General features: G+C 38.0%; 1 protein-coding gene across 4 annotated transcripts in view; it reads right to left on the bottom strand.

Moving 5' to 3' along the window:
• Positions 1-18,348, bottom strand: part of fam49a (family with sequence similarity 49 member A) — a 34,313-nt gene that overhangs the window by 9,016 nt on the left and 6,949 nt on the right. For 2 of the 4 annotated variants that reach the window (XM_053613932.1, XM_053613934.1), the window contains exons 1-2: positions 6,428-6,954; positions 4,234-4,289 (exon numbers count right to left, since the gene is read on the bottom strand). The gene's annotated coding sequence lies outside the window, so the exon portion shown is untranslated. Of the gene's footprint in view, positions 1-4,233; positions 4,290-6,427; positions 6,955-18,348 lie in introns of those variants that run through there. The other 2 variants (XM_053613930.1, XM_053613933.1) reach the window with 1 other exon arrangement.

The raw sequence follows: 18,348 nt of genomic DNA, 5'->3' as shown, positions 1-18,348 counted from the left end.
ATCTGGAGCCTTGAGCAAGGCCCTTAACCCTCTAAAGACACACACACACACACACACACACACACACACACACACACACACACACACACACACACGGATAAATACAACCTGTAGCAGTGGTTAAAAGCTTCTTTTTTTTTTTTTTTAAAGGGGGTTCCCAAATTACACAATGGTAAAGCCATCCCATGTTTGAATCCCCACAATGCCACATCTATCCGTGGCAGAAAACCTAGAAAGGACAGTTTGGTATTGAGGACATTCCTTTCTCCCTTGTCAAACAGTGACTCTAGCCAATCACAGGCATTCTTTGAGAGTTCACGCATACATGCTAGGAGGTTCATGTTGAATACAATGGCACGCAATAAAAAAAAATAAAAAAAACGGGGAATGGCTTCTCAAGTGTATCTTGAGAGTGTTAACCCTCAGCGTCCCAGGGCTGGCTGCTGAGAATTAGTGAACAGATGAGAGTTGCAAATAACTAAATTAGGAGGGGAAATGAACAAAATGCTTGACTGTCCAAGTACATACAGCTGGTGTATTAAAAAAAGTACAGAAGTCTTGTGTGTGTGTGTGTGTGTGTGTGTGTGTGTGTGTATTGAAACTGAACTGTTGAGCTGAGTATCTGAACTCAGGTTGCAAAATTTAAAATGTGCATAAATTTACCTGAGTACCTAGTCAGAATAAAAAGCTTCTATTTAGTTGTTTTCACACTGAATACATCATGGTGCCAAAATAAATGTGTCACCAGTCCCAAAGAAAAGCTTAAGGTGATTTAAACCACCTCAACTACAGTAAGAGGTGTTGAGATGTAGAACCGGTTTTGACTTGAGGAAATGACTGCGGTCATAGTTTAGCACGTTAAAGGCATCTGTAAGTTCCTGTAACTGACTGGAATAAATAGCAGACACAAAATAGTAATAAAAAACAGCATTAACAATGTCTGAGCAACCAGCAGGGGGCACAAAATGGTTTGGCAATATATACTCCAAAGTATTTGGTAAATGGTCTGCACTTGTATAGCGCTTTTATCCAAAGCGCTTTACTCTGTCTCATTCACCCATTCACACACACCAATGGTAGCAGAGATGCCATGTAAGGCGCTAACTTGTCATCGGGAGCAACTTGGTTCAGTGTCTTACCCAACGACACTTCGGGGTGTGGAGTCATGTGGGCCGGGAATCAAACCACCAACCCTACGATTAGTGGACAACCCGCTCTACCACCTGAGCCACAGCTGCCCCACCTGCGCATCACACTCATATGTGCTTGTTGAACAAGATTTATTCCCTCCTTTAAATATATATTAACCTCCACTCTTCTGGGAAGGATTTCCACTAGATTTTGGAGCGTGGCTGTGGGGATGTGTGTTCATTCAGCATCTTGACTTTGTGCACAGGGGCATTGATTGTCATGTTGGCCCGCATATATCGTCGGCCATATAGTGTATTTCAGATGTGCAATCAACTAAAGCTGCGTTCACCTTCACACCAAATCAACAACAAAATCTGAATCTACGCCGCTACACACGATGGTGTTTTATACCATTTTCAGCATTATGGATGTGAGATTTGCACTCAATTTGCCCAACAAAATGTCTCAGCAGAAAGAATGAGGCAAATTGATAATGTCATTTCATTTCTTGAGAACAATACAGGTAAATCTTAAAAACTCGTGTATTTATTTACACATTTCAAATACATAGTAAACATCTCAGGGTTAGGGATGTGACGTCAAATGAACAAACATTACATGTTTTCTACGTTGCAGAAAGTGTCATGTGAATAACATGAAGAGAAATTTGCATGGAATTGCCCAGAAATAAATTTTAGGGCAACATTACATGCATGTATGGGGAAAAAAAACTTTTATTAAAAATAAATAAATATATTTAAAAAAAAATACCTAATTAAAAAAAAAAGAATGAATATTTCATCAGTTCATCTTGAGAAACAAGAAAAAGACACTACGTGCAGACGCCTGACTATCACACCCATATGCAGTTCTTGCCCAAACTAACCTTTTGCAAGACAGTGTATCTATACAATTTGCTTACAGACTCAGACATTAGACAGACTGACAGAAGCTGAACAGCTTTTCTTTTTCAGCACGGTGAATAAGCAGATAAAAGCATGATTTAAAAAAAAAGAAGATAAAATGTGAAGAACTCTAAGCTAAAAACAGCGGGAAAAAGTAGAATGAATTTACAGTTTTGCAGAAGAGGATGTGAAGACAACATCAACACTGTTGTATGTGGTTAACCATTTTACAAAGGATGCTGCAAAAAAGAAAAAAAAAAGAAAGAAAAGACTTCCGGTCGCACCTTACTCCAGCTGCCTGAAGAACTCTTCTCAAACTGTTAATTCAGAAAACACAAACCGAGCTGTACGTTAACATGGCAAAAGCACAAGACGGCTGATGCGTTTTAGTAATTGGAAACGCGTGCTGTAGTAAACACATTCACCAACACACAGAAATGCACCCTGATCAGGGTTGTGGTGGATCTGGAGCCTGAGGCAGGAATATAACCTGGATGGTACGCTAGTTCATCGCAGGGCACACAGTCACACACTTATTCACACCTAGAGGACACTCATCTTAGCCAATCCACCTAGTAGAGGTTTTTGGAAAGTGGGAGGAAACCCGAGAACCTAGCAGTACATAGGGAGAACAAAAGAAACTCCACACAGACAGTAACCTGAGCTCTGGATCAAATCAGGAATGATGGGGCTATGAGACGATAACACCAAAATAAATAAAAACATGCCATGAATTATTTACACAAATAACTTGTGGAAAATATTAGCTGCAGTCTCCAACTGTACACCAACAAAGTAAGTGTGACTAGTAAGAATTCACAGTGGTTGAAACTCCATGGAAGTGTGGGGAGGCAAAAACTACTGCTAACCCAGAAGAACATTAAGTCTTCTACCAGAAAATCCTAAAGGAGAATGTTCAGTCAGTAAGTTGAAACTGAAGCGCAACTGGATTATGCAGCAAGACAATGATCCAGAGCACAGGAGTAAGTCCTAGTACTAGAAGTAAGTGAAAGTCTGATCTCCAGTTATCAGAAGCGTTTGGTTGCAGTTATTGCTGCTAAAGGTGGCACAACCAGATTTTAAGTTTGAGGGGGCAGTTAGTTTTTCACATGGGTGATAACATTTTTTGCTTCACTAAACAAATAAATAAAAACTGTATTGTATGTGTACTAGGGTTGCCTTTGTTTTATGTTGAATTTTGTTTGAAGATCTAAACCTATTTAGTATGAGATACACAAAAAAAGAAGAAATCAGGATGGGGCAAATACTTTTTCACAGCACTGTAGATAAATCCTCCTAAATTTCTCTCAGCTGACTGGTAATAGCACACTTGTTACAGTTATTAGAGGGGTTTTTTGGTCACTGTTTCTCTAAAAAGGAAAAGTGATTTGGTTCATGGAAGCTCATTAAAAGTTCAGTTTGTTCATTAAGCTTAAAAGTTCTACGTGAAGACGGTTGGCATCCATTTTAATGTAAAAAAAAAAAAAAAAAAAAAAACGAGTATAAAAATCAGGTATAAAAACAGACTTATCAAATGTAAACACATACATCATTGCTACTGCAGGAGTCACAATCACAGGACCTATACATGAGAGAGTTTCAGCCAAATATCCACAACGGTGTACGTAATGACTGATGGGTAGGAGGGAGCTCAAAAAAATAAATAAAAATGTGCCAATCAGTTAAACCAGCGTGGAGTTGTGAGTGGTTACAGGGTTTTTTTTCTCCATCTATTGTGCAGTTAAATCATGAGGTGGGGTCCGTGATTAAGCCAGCATACCTGAATGGTTTCACTACACCAAGCATGGTTATTCATCTTTGCTGAGCAAATGGTTTAGGTGAGTGTTTTGTGCCAAACTGTCTAGATGGAAATGCTATTGGGTTAAATGCATTCTACAAAAGAACCTCAAACATAACAGAACAGAACAGGACTAGGCCAGCATACTGGAGCTTTCACTTGCCTGGAGGGCTAGCTAACGAATTTATGATTAGCACACCCCTGCTTCAGCTAATAAATAAAGTATTTGCACTTTAAATGGTTCTTACAGCAGCAAATATGTAACTAGACATCTTTTACAAGTAGGAAACCCATCTTATTATTTGTTAACAAATGCAAACCAAACCAAGAGTATCAGAATACTACATGACTGACATTATTACATCACCATTATTTACAGTATTTAGAGCATCAGCTTACCTTATCTGGAGGAAATTTTTGTGCTTCCTTTTAGATCATCCACTTGTTCTTGATTTCTGAAACACAAGTTTGGAAAAAGATTTGCTTAGCTAGAGCCGTGCAGCATATCAAAAGCTTTCGTAGTGCTCCATATGCAAAAAAAAAAAAAAGTCACAGTAGTCATCATGATTTTAAGAATTCTTTAAAATATCCTTTAACGAATATTAAGCTTCTCCAGTGTTTTTTCATAGAAAAACAATCCAAGTGACGACAGCAACCCAAACCCATTTCTAGAAGAAAAATAAACATGCATTAGAATAACCCATCAAAGAAAGTGACCACTGGGACAAAACTGTCTGCTCCACATGGGCATGAAGTACCCAAGAGCACTCCACCACCAGGCTAATGGATAAAAGGTGACTCTATAATATCTGCTTTTCATAGCTTCTTCCATCGTCTCATTTCTCAATCATTTATTAAGTTTCGTTAGCGGACTGCACAATTGAAACTCTTGAAATTGCCTGAACAGGTACATGAGGGTAATGATAGAGTCTTTATTGATCACGTATACATATGCACAATGAAATTCTTTTCTTCGCATTCCCAGCATGTCAGAACGCTGGGGTCAGGGCGCAGGGTCAGCCATGATACAGCGCCCATGGAGCAGAGAGGGTTAAGGGCCTTGCTCAAGGGCCCAACAGTGGTAGCCTGGCAGTTCTGGGGTTTGAACCCCTGACCTTCCGATCAGTAACCCAGAGCCTTAACTGCAAAGTCACCACTGCTGGGTACATGAAGTTGGGACATTTCTGCCTGAAAACAAATGCAACAGAAGGCTGATGTAATAAAATGTGCAACCCGCTTCCTCCAGCGGAAATGATGCATATAATCCAATCACAAGTTCTCGCTGGAGACGCTTTCAGGCTGCCAGGCGCAAACGTCTGCATCAGCTGTCCACTTGTGATCGGATCTCTCGAGATGGATCTTATTACCGGGTGTGAACAGGACCTCAAATGTATGAAGCGTCCCAACAACTAATAATTTAAGTTTAGAGATAGGCTAAAAACTGTGCATATATATGTACTGACCCACACATTATTATAAACATGGCTTGCCCCTGTGACAAACAAGGCTTGTCACTGCTACAGTGTAGGAGAATTTTTACCAATCGCAGAGCACGACTTGCTAAATTGAGCTGATATTCAGTAAAACAGATGCTGTGCATTCATTACCAAATATCCTTTCATTACATCAGATTTCATAATTAAAGACTACATAATTAAACTACAATCAGTGCGAAACCACATGCTTGATTAAAATACATACTTTTTCAACAAATCTATAATATAACCCTCAATGTTCAGGTCTTATTTGACTTATTTTACTAACTTGTCTTGTTGGTGCTACCCCCAAGCCCCATGAGGTCAATGTAGCAGGATTTTGGTGGTGGAACCAAACCAAAAATTGTGGAACTGACTTTTTTCAGTAGAGAAAAACTAAGAAGAGTCTCCCATCCTACACACTCTGCAAAGCCAGAGGAAATCTACAGCCAGATAATCGTTGAACAACTGGGTTACACAGGGTCTTCGTGAGAGTTTAGTGAAACCGGAGATCGATGCTGTTTGAGTTAAGCAGCTGGTGATTCTGTGGTTCTCTGGTTCTATATGGTATTTCCCCTCCTTGTCAAACCAGAGTACTAAAATTCCCAGAAAATGTTCACAGCTCGCAAAGGGAATTTTCCATTCATCTCAGCAACACAAGTTCCTCAAAACCGAAACTGTAGACTTTGGGTCTGTGAGATTTGTGAAGCGATGAAGCGAGGACCTTCAGCGTCTGCAGCTGCCAGATCCTATACGCCAAACTTGCAGTGCTGAACCTGGATTATTCCTGACAAGTGGAACGCTGCAACATGTGCTGTAATACGAGGATGCCATCGTCCGGAAGGAAATGGCAGACAGGCGCACAAAAACATTTGAAATGTCCTATAAGAAAGACTGCAATTGTTGCAGCTGATCGACGTTTTCTTCACACCTGATGGAACTAACACTCAACATCTGTGTTCCAACAGAACCGAGCCATGCTTGTGGCTTCATTGCTAGTCAGTGATTTCCTAAACACTCTACATGATGTGCACATCTACACCAAAGACAGTCGACGGTCACCATGGAAAGCAGGTCATTACATATAAAGAATCAACTAGAATAATGATCATAGTTACGTGTAATACAAACAGTTCTCTTCAAAGGGCGTTTCCATATGTCTTTCCACAATAAAAAAAAAAAGAAAAAAACCACAAATCCTTCAGCAGTATTCTCCACTTCTTCAGAAAAGGATTTATGTGCTCAGGTCCAGAGCTGTGGTTGTAACATAGCCTGCGACGCGGAGGTGCTCACTTCCTGACTTTAACCCCTTCATGCATAGTGCGCAATTTCATTTCATTGTGTTTTTGTTTTTAAGAAAAATATCAGATGTAAATCAGCTTCATATCACCTTTTCTCTTTCGTGTTGCTCTCTAGACTCATTCCATCATGTCTGTTAGATCTTTACAAAACTTCCTACATACAATCTCAAATTAGTTATCGTTCCAGACTCTTTTTAAAGCTACTGTTTTTTATTGATAGGCGTCCAAAATCAGCTGACTCACATAACAGACCTAAAATACATCAATATCAAGAACATTGCGATATTTTGATCCACAAAATATCACAAAATGAGTGCAATAAAATAAATAAATAAAAACTGTATCGCATGTTTACTCAGGTTGCCTTTGTTTCATGTTGTATTTCGTAAAGGTCTAAAACTATTTAGTACGAGATGTACACAAAAACCAGAAGAAAATCAGGATACTTTTCTCACAGCACTGTACCTCAAGCCATCAGATTCATCCGTGCAGAGGAGCAGTGTCGAAGCACAATCCACGTAAAAAAATTTTTTTAACTCCGTAAGTAACTTGCAGTTTTACAATTACGAACAGAAACGTGTTGAGCTAGCGTGAGTGAGCAGTAGACGTGGGACTCGGCGTTGCAGATGGACAGGCATCCTCAGCGAGTCAGTTCATTGTGAAGAAGCAGATGGTAATCTTTTCCCAAAGACAGACTAACCATGTTAGAGAAGCTGCAGCTCCATGTGTTTGTACACGATGGAGCGGTTTTAATTCTGTTCTGTTCAGGTAGAGGGACAAAGTCCATCACAGCCCGACAAATCCACACTCCATTATAGCTGGCTTAGAAATGATGGAGCCATTATACTGAATATCCACTTTCAGAATCCTTATGCTGGCAGATCTTGGTTTTCATAATCGTGTGATATGATGATTCAAATAATCCAAACATGATGTTACACTGCCACAACGTCCAGTGACGTGTATTCTGATTATATTACTTCACCACACCTGCCAACCTTCTCACATTGTGCAATGGTGTGCTGCAATTTAACATCAGAATACACTAGTACGAGTTATCACTCAAACATGCCAAAAGAGCAATCTTTTTCGACCCAATAAAATGGGAGAAATGAGCCAATCAACATCCCAATCTGGAATGATTTTTTCGAGTAGGCATTTTGACCCCACCATTGGAAGCCCCGTCCCACTCCCTCCATTTCACACACTCTTGACTGGACTGGTGTGTCAAGGTAAATGGAGAAGGTTTTGAGTTGACTAATGTGAAATAAAATCGAGCGGTGTATGTTCTTGCCTAATGTTAGATAAGTATATATTTAACATCAGTTAACTGCATTTATTAGAAATGCCACTGAAAAGTTTTGGCCAAAAAAATAAAAAAGGCAAGAAATTTTGACCTAAAAAAAAAAAAAAAAAAAAAGGCCTAGAACAAAGTGTCAAATCTAACACAAATAATGTTAACGGTAATAAAAATTTGAAAGTGATTAAATACACTGCTTTTCCCCCCTGTTCGTGCTCCAGTCAGGGCTCAGAGGAGTTCAGGAGTTCTTCTGAGCAGAAGATCAACAGAGAAAATGTCGGCCATGTTGAGATTAAATGACCGACTTGTAAAAGAATTTCTATTGAAAATGTACGGTTGTGTTTTTATTGTTTCTCCATTCATTACTGCAGATAGGATCACCTAAAATCCACCATCCAGCTGAGTTTTTTGTGATTACAGCTGCTGGCATGCAGCTCTCCACTGCACAGCTGGTAATGTGCTGCATCCGACTTACCTCCAAAGAGGGAATTCAGAGCTCGGAACGGGAAAAAACAGGCACACCTACATATTCATTTTTGCTACGAAGCCAGCTAACTGTGATGAGTGCTGAATATTTTCCTCCTCAAAACATTGAACCGTACAGTCAGTGTTATAGATTTAACAAGCGAATGTGTCAGTATGTTGAGCTAAAGTAAATACTTGTGTATATACACAGTATAACTCATTTACAGGTAAGAAGTGCTGCTGTGTTGACATGCTGTCTTGACGTCACTTCCAGAACTCGTTCCCAATTTCCCAAGTAGGAATTGTTTTGTTTTTTTCCTCCTTGGTCAGAGGTCAGAAGTCACAACCTCTAGTTGGGTGCAACAATATGATTACGCCTGTGCTACTCTCCTTCAAGCTGAAATGGTGAACAGACTTGTTTTTCCAGTCTGTTTTTGGCTCTAGACGTGGAATATTGAAAAATATTGAATTTAAAAAAAGTTAAACGTGAGGTAACAGCATGAAAATTCAATACAAGGTAAAATTCCAAAATCCCAAGAGTAAACAACAGTGACTGAAATGAAATCACAAGGCCTGGGCTATGGAAATAAGATTGTGCTCAGAATGATCAGTAGAGTACTCATAGGCAAGAGAACTACAGAGCAAGCTCCTAATTTTTAAAAGTACTGGAACAACACCATTAATTGAGTTCATGCTCTATTTATTTATTTTAAAAGACCACAGGAAGGCATTAGACACAATATCAGTATGTTAACTAACCCTAACCCCATGGCATGTGTCTCAAATAGAAAAGTTTAAAGCATTTCAGGGATCTGAATGGTCTACATGTTGCCAGAAAGTAACTACTTAACCCCAGAGAGCATTGTGGTCTTGCAATGCAAGCTTGTGGGACTGTGGCATGTTAAAAGGTGTATAAACTACACGGACATCCATGAACTATTCCTACAAAATGTTCCTCATGGGAACATGACGTCAAATTGAAACAGCAACTGTTCATCAGATTCTGCGTCACCACTCAGGGAAGTGTGAAACCGCCTCAGGCTGAAACACTTCTTATGATTACGCCGATAAGAAAAAAAAATAGCTGACATAAACGTACCATTTCTAGAGAGTTTGACAAAAAATCTTGCAGATTAACAACTAAATGCAATCTTTTAACCCTGAAAGCTCAAGACCAATGTTCTTACACTGAATGGTTAAAAAAATAAACCATAAATTAATAAATACAACTAAAGTAAAATAAAAAAAAAACAATTAACTAAAACGTACATATTACAACCTGTTTTTCTGTGGAGAAAAATATACAACTAAATGCAGAGCAGATTCATAATTTGACTTGTCTGAAATAAACCAACAATCCTTAGATTCTTATCCATTATCCATTTTTGACTTTGACATGCTACTAGCCTCACTCTCTGCCGTCTTCGTCAGCTGCTTTGAGACAGCTTTTGGATTGGATTCTGTCTCCGGTGTTCAGGAAAGTGCTCTGCGGTTTCTCAGTAACGTGACAACATGCACGGTGTTAAAAAGAATGAAAGGAGAATAAAGCATAAGTGAAAGGCCTGCGAGATCACGTGCTCTAACCATCGCTGAGTGATGAGTGTTGCCTGTGGGTGGGTGTGGCCAGACATACACAACACGTGTACACGTTACATCAGGAAACAAATACAAGAAGTTGGTTACAAATTCGCTGCAAGTGCTAGTAACTTAGTAGCCTTAATAAAACTACACGTATTCATGTGCTCTGTGGTGAACAGCAGAGGAAAAACTTGCATAAAGAAGTGTCCTGATAAACACGTTGCGTTTCCTTAATTTAATCTCCCATTCGTGTTCTGTGAATGAAGACATTCACAGCTTTATCTGATGAGTAGCTCAGACAAGAGACGTTTTTTTTTTGCACAGACAACACAGGCTATTAAGGTTTGTATAGAATACAAAACCGATGAAAAGGAAACACCAATAAGATACAACGCAATTTGTGTCAATCTTAAAGCCACAGACTCCACATTTCCCCACAGACATTTCAAATCAACCAACTTGATAGCCAGCATAATCGTTGAAATCTACAACCCCAATTCCGAAAAAGTTGGGACAGTATGGAAAATGCAAAAAAGAAAACTAACAAAAAGAGTCACCTGAAAATTCAGTTCACGCTCTACTGTATTGAAAACACATTATTTACACGTTATTTGATGTTCGACTTTGTGCATTTAATTTATTTTGAAAACATACACTCATTTCAAATCTGATGACTGCAACACACTCCAAAAAAGTTGGGACAGTCGACTGTTTAACACCATGTAACATCAACTTTTCCTTTAACAGCACTAATAAATAAATAAATAAATAAATAAATAAATAAATAAAAATACACATACACATACACATACACACACACACTATTTTAATGGATGCACAAACAAAACTACAATTAAATAATAAATAATTAATAAAATCTCCCTTACATTGCACCTTGTGGTTTCGGTTCCTCACTGCCTTTAGACATTGTTTTACTTGTGTTTACTTTAATCATACCATTTTAACTAGACATTACAGATCTTACTTGCGCTACACTGTGCATCACCACGTCTACACTTCGAGTGACGAGCAATGTGGCCTCATTACTAATAGTATAGTATAACAGTTATAATAAACATACGTTACACTGCAATCGTGCAAATACAGCACATAATGACAACAAACTGGAATTTAACTAAACCTTTTAAGCACCTCGCACCACTTTCCCCAGCCCTTGTGGAGCATTTTAGATATAAACATAAGTTTGTGCTCGTGCATCACTGTCGTGTGTCCGTGATCCACAAGCCACGCTTTGTAAAATTTACAGGTTATGCGGCATGGAATATAAAATGATCCCCTGCCTTAAGGTCCTTTCACACGGAGCGCGATTAAGCGACGTGAATGTTTAACACGATGATGCTCTTGAATTGAAACAATAAATCCCTATGGAGCTGTTCACACTGGGAGCGATCATTCACAGCGCGACGAAGCGACACTTTTTTTCCCCCTGTAGCTCGGTGATGAAATGGGCCGTCCAATTAGATTTGAGCTTTAGATCATGAGCCACTGCTGTTGCACAAAAGGGCGAGAAAGGAGGCACTAAAGCACAGAAAGCTGTTTTGAAAACTAGTCTAAACACTGATGAAGAGTATTCTGGAATAGAGAAGAGAAGGGATATTGAGTTCGTTATCATTTGCCAAGTTTCCATCCACTTTTTGCACATTTCTGTTATCGACAAAGCCAAAGTGCCTGTATAATAATAAAAAAAAATTTAAACCCTGTGTGATATTGGCTGCCTCCCGCCTGTTTCCATCCAACTGGCCTCTTACAGTTAAAATGGTGCATCAGTTACTCATGCATTAAAAAAACTGCTGTTTGCTCAGCGGGCGTACAGTTGGATTTTTGTAGCAGAAAACAATTCTCAGTATGTCATTTGTTATTTATGTTTCAACAAGAATATAAAGATGTCAGTAATAAATATAATGGGATAGTAAGTTTGCATTATATTTCACATTATTTCATTCATACTAAAACAGCTTGATGGTGCTGTTCATAAAAAAACCACAAACTTTCTGCCTCCCTTTCTGGGTAGAATACACATACAATAAGAAAACTAGTCACAGAAACTTGCAGGCGTAAAAAGCATTCTTGGTCAGCGTGATTAGCTTCTGTGATTAGCTTCACTTGGCTTTATCGCGTTGCGCTCAGTGTGAAAGGACCCTTACGCCTCTGTCTGATGGTGACTTGGGTCATGTTGGGTATAAAAGGTAACGCTGACAAACAGTAAACCAGAAATTTTTTTTCGCAGACTCTGGGGATTCTGCTAAAGCTAGCGGCATCCCATTCCGTGTGTATGACATTATGTGACATCGACCGGGAAGTGGTTTATACTTCGGCTTAGAAAAAAATGCTAATGTTTAATTTGAGATGATATTACCTTTCTAAAATTCATACACTAGACGGTAGAGTACATAATGCATAGTGTAAGTGTATAGTACATTATTTGGGACACAGCTTTGGTTTGTACTCTCTGATGCGTGAACAGAAGTAACGTAGTGAGTAAATGTACCCAGTGCCACGAACAGACCAACTAACTCATAATGAGATTCAGTGACAATTTTCATAATTGGTTATTATCGATTGGTTGTTGTAGCTCTAAACAGGAGCACAGTTAAAAGGTTTTACAAAAAGTCAAACATCACTGTGGAAGGTAAAACAATTTTGTTCAATTGCAATTTTGCCAATTCAAGTAGTTTTCTACAAAAAAAGCACAAAAAAAAAAGCCAACTCCGCAACATCCCGTACGGACTGTATTGTGGTGGTTTGAGGTATAATTTAGGTAGCTCTGGCTTGCCAGTTCATATTTTAATAACTCAAGCAGGTGAAGAGACAATAATTCACCACTTTATTTATATAAAATATATATATATATATATATATATAAAATATATATATATATATATATATATTTTATATATATATATATATATATATATATATATATAAAATATATATATATATATATATATATATATATATATATATATATATATATATATATATATATAAAATATATATATATAATATATATATATATATATAAAATATATATATATATATATATATATATATATATATATATATATACATATATATATATAAAATCGCTAGAACTGATTACCATATCATACTGCTACAGTCACACAGGCCCAAAATCTGAACTAAACTGAAATATCGCCACCCTGTCACAGTGATTCCCAGCCAAATAAACTAGATGGAAATGGCCATTTCAAAAGTCCCACCCAACTAAAAATGGATGACATGAGAGCTACATAATGTAAAACAAACAACAAAAAAAAGCCTATTCTAAATCAGACGCCAAAAGCTCAGACTTCTGCCTTCTACACTGCAAACGAGAGGCACACAATGACTTCTCGCAGAAGGAGAGACCCAAAAACACTTCTGGGAATGTCTTCGAGCACACTCAAGAATTTAAAACATCTCACCCCCCCTACCCCACACACACGGAGCATATGATGTTTTGGCAGAGACTTCCTTTTGTTAGGTTTTCTACGAAACGAACGATGAATTTTCTTCAGCAAGTGTAACAGGACTAAGGACTAACCGCTGCTGAGCACCGGTGCGGTGTTGGGTCCAGTAGAAGCGGAAGAAATCAGCAACACTGATCTTCTTACTCATGTGTATGTTGACGAATTGACAATCACTTGTAAATTGCCAAGTACGTTCATGGGACTTCGATTTAGCCACGCCCACAAAACTCCATAAGACATAGAGTTAAAAAGGACTACGTGACAACTAAGTGGTGCCAGTGAAAGAGTGTCTCTTAAGCATGGTGTGTGAGAAATTGTTCACCAATGCATCACAGTCATTGTAGTGCATCAGCAAACACCTCGTCTTTATCAAATGGCTAGTCTTACTTAAGTGGTAGCTCAGATATGGAGAAAACAAACTTAACAAATGGAATTAGTTTCATTTGGAACAAATTACATTACATTACAGCATTTTGGCAGACTCCTTTATCCAGAGCGACTTACAATTCTCCTTTATACAACTGAGCAGTTGAGGAGAAAGGGCCTCGCTCAAGGGCCCAACAGTGGCAGCGCTGGGGTTTGAACTCACAACCTTCCGATCAGAAATCCAACATCTTAACCGCTGAGCTATCACTCCCCACGGACGTAAAATTCCAGACTGGAATTGGAAAAGAAAATGTATTTTTGGAACTGGAAATATTTCCATATAAAGAGACTTGACTTTTTTCTTTTTCTTTTGTTAGGACTGATTTGATTATATTTATATGTGAAGTACATTTTAAAGCAGAGTAGTTTTGAAATAAAACAATATCGGATGGGTATCAGGATCATCAGACACTCAAGGGACTGGCATCTTACCATCTGTAGTTTATATATGCATTTCATAAACTAAAATCAGTAGACAAGCTTTTTTTATGTCAGAAAAATGGGAACACTGGACAGAAAAGAAAAAAGAAAACTAGGTGAAAAGAAAAGTGACAGGAGTGAGTTCAGAGCAGCTGGCTCAGTTTTGCCCTTATATGGTCACTGGAGGTGGGGGCAAACAAGGGGCAACAAGTCCAAAACCACAAAGGCCGTCTTGCCTCTTGTGCCATATCACAGTCCTGGAAACAGCACTGAAGAGGATCAGACGCTCACATACTGAACAGCAGTCTCAGAAACACAGACATTTACGCACAAATTCAACAAGCTCTAAATGAAACAAAATGGCAGAGTTCTCATTAATCTAAGGAGGAACTCATATTTTAATTAAGTATTGTTGTTGTTTTTTTTAATAAGGTGTGGAACTGAAGGAGTCGGACACCAACAAGGCATCAGGGTGTAACTGTGACCGGGTGGGGTTGGTATTCAGAAGGGTCTCCACAGCCGGTCGTAAAAACGTGTAGGAGTCAGGGGCACACAATTCCTCCTATGAATCGCCGTTGGTCTGAATGCTACTTCTGTATTGTGAACTCGACGCATCTCAAAAGCAGCGGCACACAAAAAGCGCCGTGTCTCAGGGTCGAGCAGAAGACAGAGGGTCTTCACTGATCAGCAAGCCCCATCTGAGACATCACTGTTAGGCCTGCCACAATATCAGCTTCTAACTGACTGCCACCTCTGTTCCTCTCCATTAAATAAATAGAGAAAGAAAGAAAGAAAGAAAATCTCCTCGTGAGATCGGTGGCCTCACATCTTACACTTCTTTAGTCTGTCTTACAGCAGTTTTAATGTATTTGTAGCAACTACATTTATATTTATGCATTTTATTTATTTATTTATTTTTAAAATCAGGATCTAGGTCAAGCACAGTAGTTTCTGCTGGCAGATTTTTTTTATTACTTCATAACCACTAATACAGAACCTTAATGGTTAATCAATTAATGACATTTTACAATTACCTCAGAGTGACGATTTAACAAGAAGTAGAGGTTGCGCGATGGTGGATTTTACAGATAACTAACCGATTAATCTACCGATGGTTTTTAATATTGATGCTGAATGAAAACATAACACTCAAAGTAAAATATTGCTGAGCTTTATTACAAAAATAAAACAGTACTGACTGTACCATGAAAATGTACTGTACTTTTTAAAATGGAATAAATATATAAATATTAATATGAACTTATAATAAATAAAGGAAATAAAAAAAGATATGCATAAAAACTGAACCAAGTATCACTCCAAACAACAAATAAAAATAGATGTCCAAAACAAATCAAAAAACACTTCAAATAACAACGGGAACAAACTATCGGTGTGGATCTTTGCCGAAAACCAGCAGTCGGTCATCAATAAAAGATTTGGGCCAAAACGTGTCATGTGACCATCACAACATGCCATGTGACATCACCACAATGGCCATTCAGCCAAAGCCCTCTTCAATTCACGTGTGTCAAACATGAGTACAGCACAAAGGTCTCATTTACCAACAAGCATCAATGCAAAAGACCGTGCAAAACATTTAATGCAATTGCAACTTCGCCAATTCAAGTAGTTTTCCTAAAAAAAAATTGCACCACAAATTTTTTAAAAAGCCACAGAAAAAATCAAGCATCTTTGGCCGCAACATCTAAATTTTTTTTTTTTTTTTTTTTTAAGGTCCACAGGAAAATTATCTAGCTGGGTGGAGATGTGGGCGGAGTGAAGTGGTATTGGGGCGTGTCTGTGAAATGACCAACAGGGGACAGTTTCAAACGCAAACAAGCACTCCAGTCCATAATGGACAGGTTTTCTCAGCTACATTTTGTTTTCATTAACAGATGTTTTTAAACTTTCCATAGCTACAATAAATCACGCAAATTATTTATTAAAGAGTTAATAACATTAAGGAAATTATGAATTTATTTTTAAATTTCTCTTCCTTGTCTCCCGGACAGTTAAAAAAAAAAAAAATGGTAATGTTACAGAAACTATAATATTTTTGATCAGGAAAGCCACTCATTTAAAAAAAAAAAAAAAAATACAAACAAAAACACACTAATTGTGTTTACATTATAAAAAATGAATAAATAAAATAATTTTTGATCATTTATTTTTCATTAAAAAGTCATTAGACTGTTAATTGTCTGTACAGATATGTTTTAAGTCACCTTATGAGAACTACTTGATTATTAATCAAAAGAAACGGTATAACAATAATAACACTTGAGGCCATAACACAACAAAAAATTATTTTTTATCTACATATTTTCCAGATTATTATTATTTTTAAATCCATGACCAAGTTCACATATTTAGTACCACACCTCGACTATTATTAAACTCTAATTTATAAGAATGTCTGTGCGTTCAGGAATTATATTTCTGCTGCAATCCCCAACTGTTCCTATGGATATAAAAACCCATCATACATTTCAGTTTTCCAGCAGCTGCTGAAAGATACAGGTCACGGCTGCAGTTTAACAATCACGTGCCAGCTGCCGAGTCAGCTCTGAGTGTATAATCATCACACGTCACTCCCTGCAGATATCGCCCATCGAGCTAGACACATCACAAACGCACAAAATGTTCATGTTACAACGAACACATAAAGCTGCGCTCGAGTATCACCGAGCCATTTCTCATAAAGTACTTTCAGACAAAACGCATGACCTCAGCATGTAGCCCTCTCTCTGATACACAGGATGTGTATCCGAAAAGTGAAATGAGAACAGGAAGCGCTGAGAATGAGAGAACACATCACATTATTTTCCCCCCTGTGCTGCACTGAACTGTGCAATACTGTAAGACAGATCTTGACTGTAACCGTCTATGAGAAATTAGGAAAAAAACAAAAATTACCCCTGGATCACATTTTCCTCCATTCTGAAAATATTGGGTGGTTAAAACTGGTCATATTTATCATCACACCCTTCCTAAACACTTTATAATGTTACGTAACAGACTCGCTGCTGTGTCTGACTTTAAAATCAGTATTTATGTCAATGCTAAATAACTTGTGGCTACTACACTAGAGTTTTTAATGTAGTTTTCTTTCATTAAAAGGAATGAAACATGATAAAGCATAGGAAAATAAATGAGAGGGTGGTTTGATGCAACACCATGTCCTGCAGTCCTCCATCATCACGATTTATCAATGATTACATTTGTTTATTCAAAACGACACGTCATACTTTTTCCTAGGCGTGTAAAGATCATGACACAATACATCACAATGCAAATGTGAGGATCATGGGAATGTGCGATTCACATCATAGGAAACAGCATTCTATTGTGTTACACGAGCACGGTATAACTGTTATAAGAGCTCTTCAATAACTTCCAAACAGCACCAGCCCCAAACCACTGTGATCCGCAGTGCCTGAGAAAGAGTTTGCAGAAGACGGCCATTTTAGCCGACTTTGGAGCTTCATTATGGTTAAAATCATTTTTAAGATATAGTGAACCTGTAGTACATTTTGTTTACAATATTAAACCTCTGTCAGTAGCAATTTATTTATTTATCCAACCTCAAACGGACAAAAATGCACACTGGTTTGTATTGTTTGCGAAAGACATTTTTATCCTTTTATGGGTACATTTTATGCAATGAAATAATGCTGCTTTAGACTAGAGGTTGTAACTTGCAATTCCCAACATTCAACCAGAAGAAAAAAAAAAAAACAACAAAAAAAAAAACCAAGAAAACACCCCTCAACTGGGAATTCCTACTCAGGGCAGACTTCTCAGCTTAGAGTTCAGCAAGTGACGCTAAAACAACATGGCTGCTCACAACATCAGCAGTAAACACAACAGCACTACATTTAAATGCAAGTATTAGCTTTAGATCAATCAACATACAGACATAATTGTGTGTAAAATCTATAACACTGACTGTACAACTTTCCATCGCTTCAGCGGCTTTTTGTTCCCTCTCTGGTAGTTAATAAAACAAAACAAACTAGCACACATCTGCTTTCGGTCTAGTCAGGTAAGACAAG

Source organism: Ictalurus furcatus, chromosome 25 (assembly GCF_023375685.1).
Source record: "Ictalurus furcatus strain D&B chromosome 25, Billie_1.0, whole genome shotgun sequence".
Lineage (NCBI taxonomy): Eukaryota > Metazoa > Chordata > Actinopteri > Siluriformes > Ictaluridae > Ictalurus > Ictalurus furcatus.
This window is presented reverse-complemented; position numbering and strand designations above follow the sequence as displayed.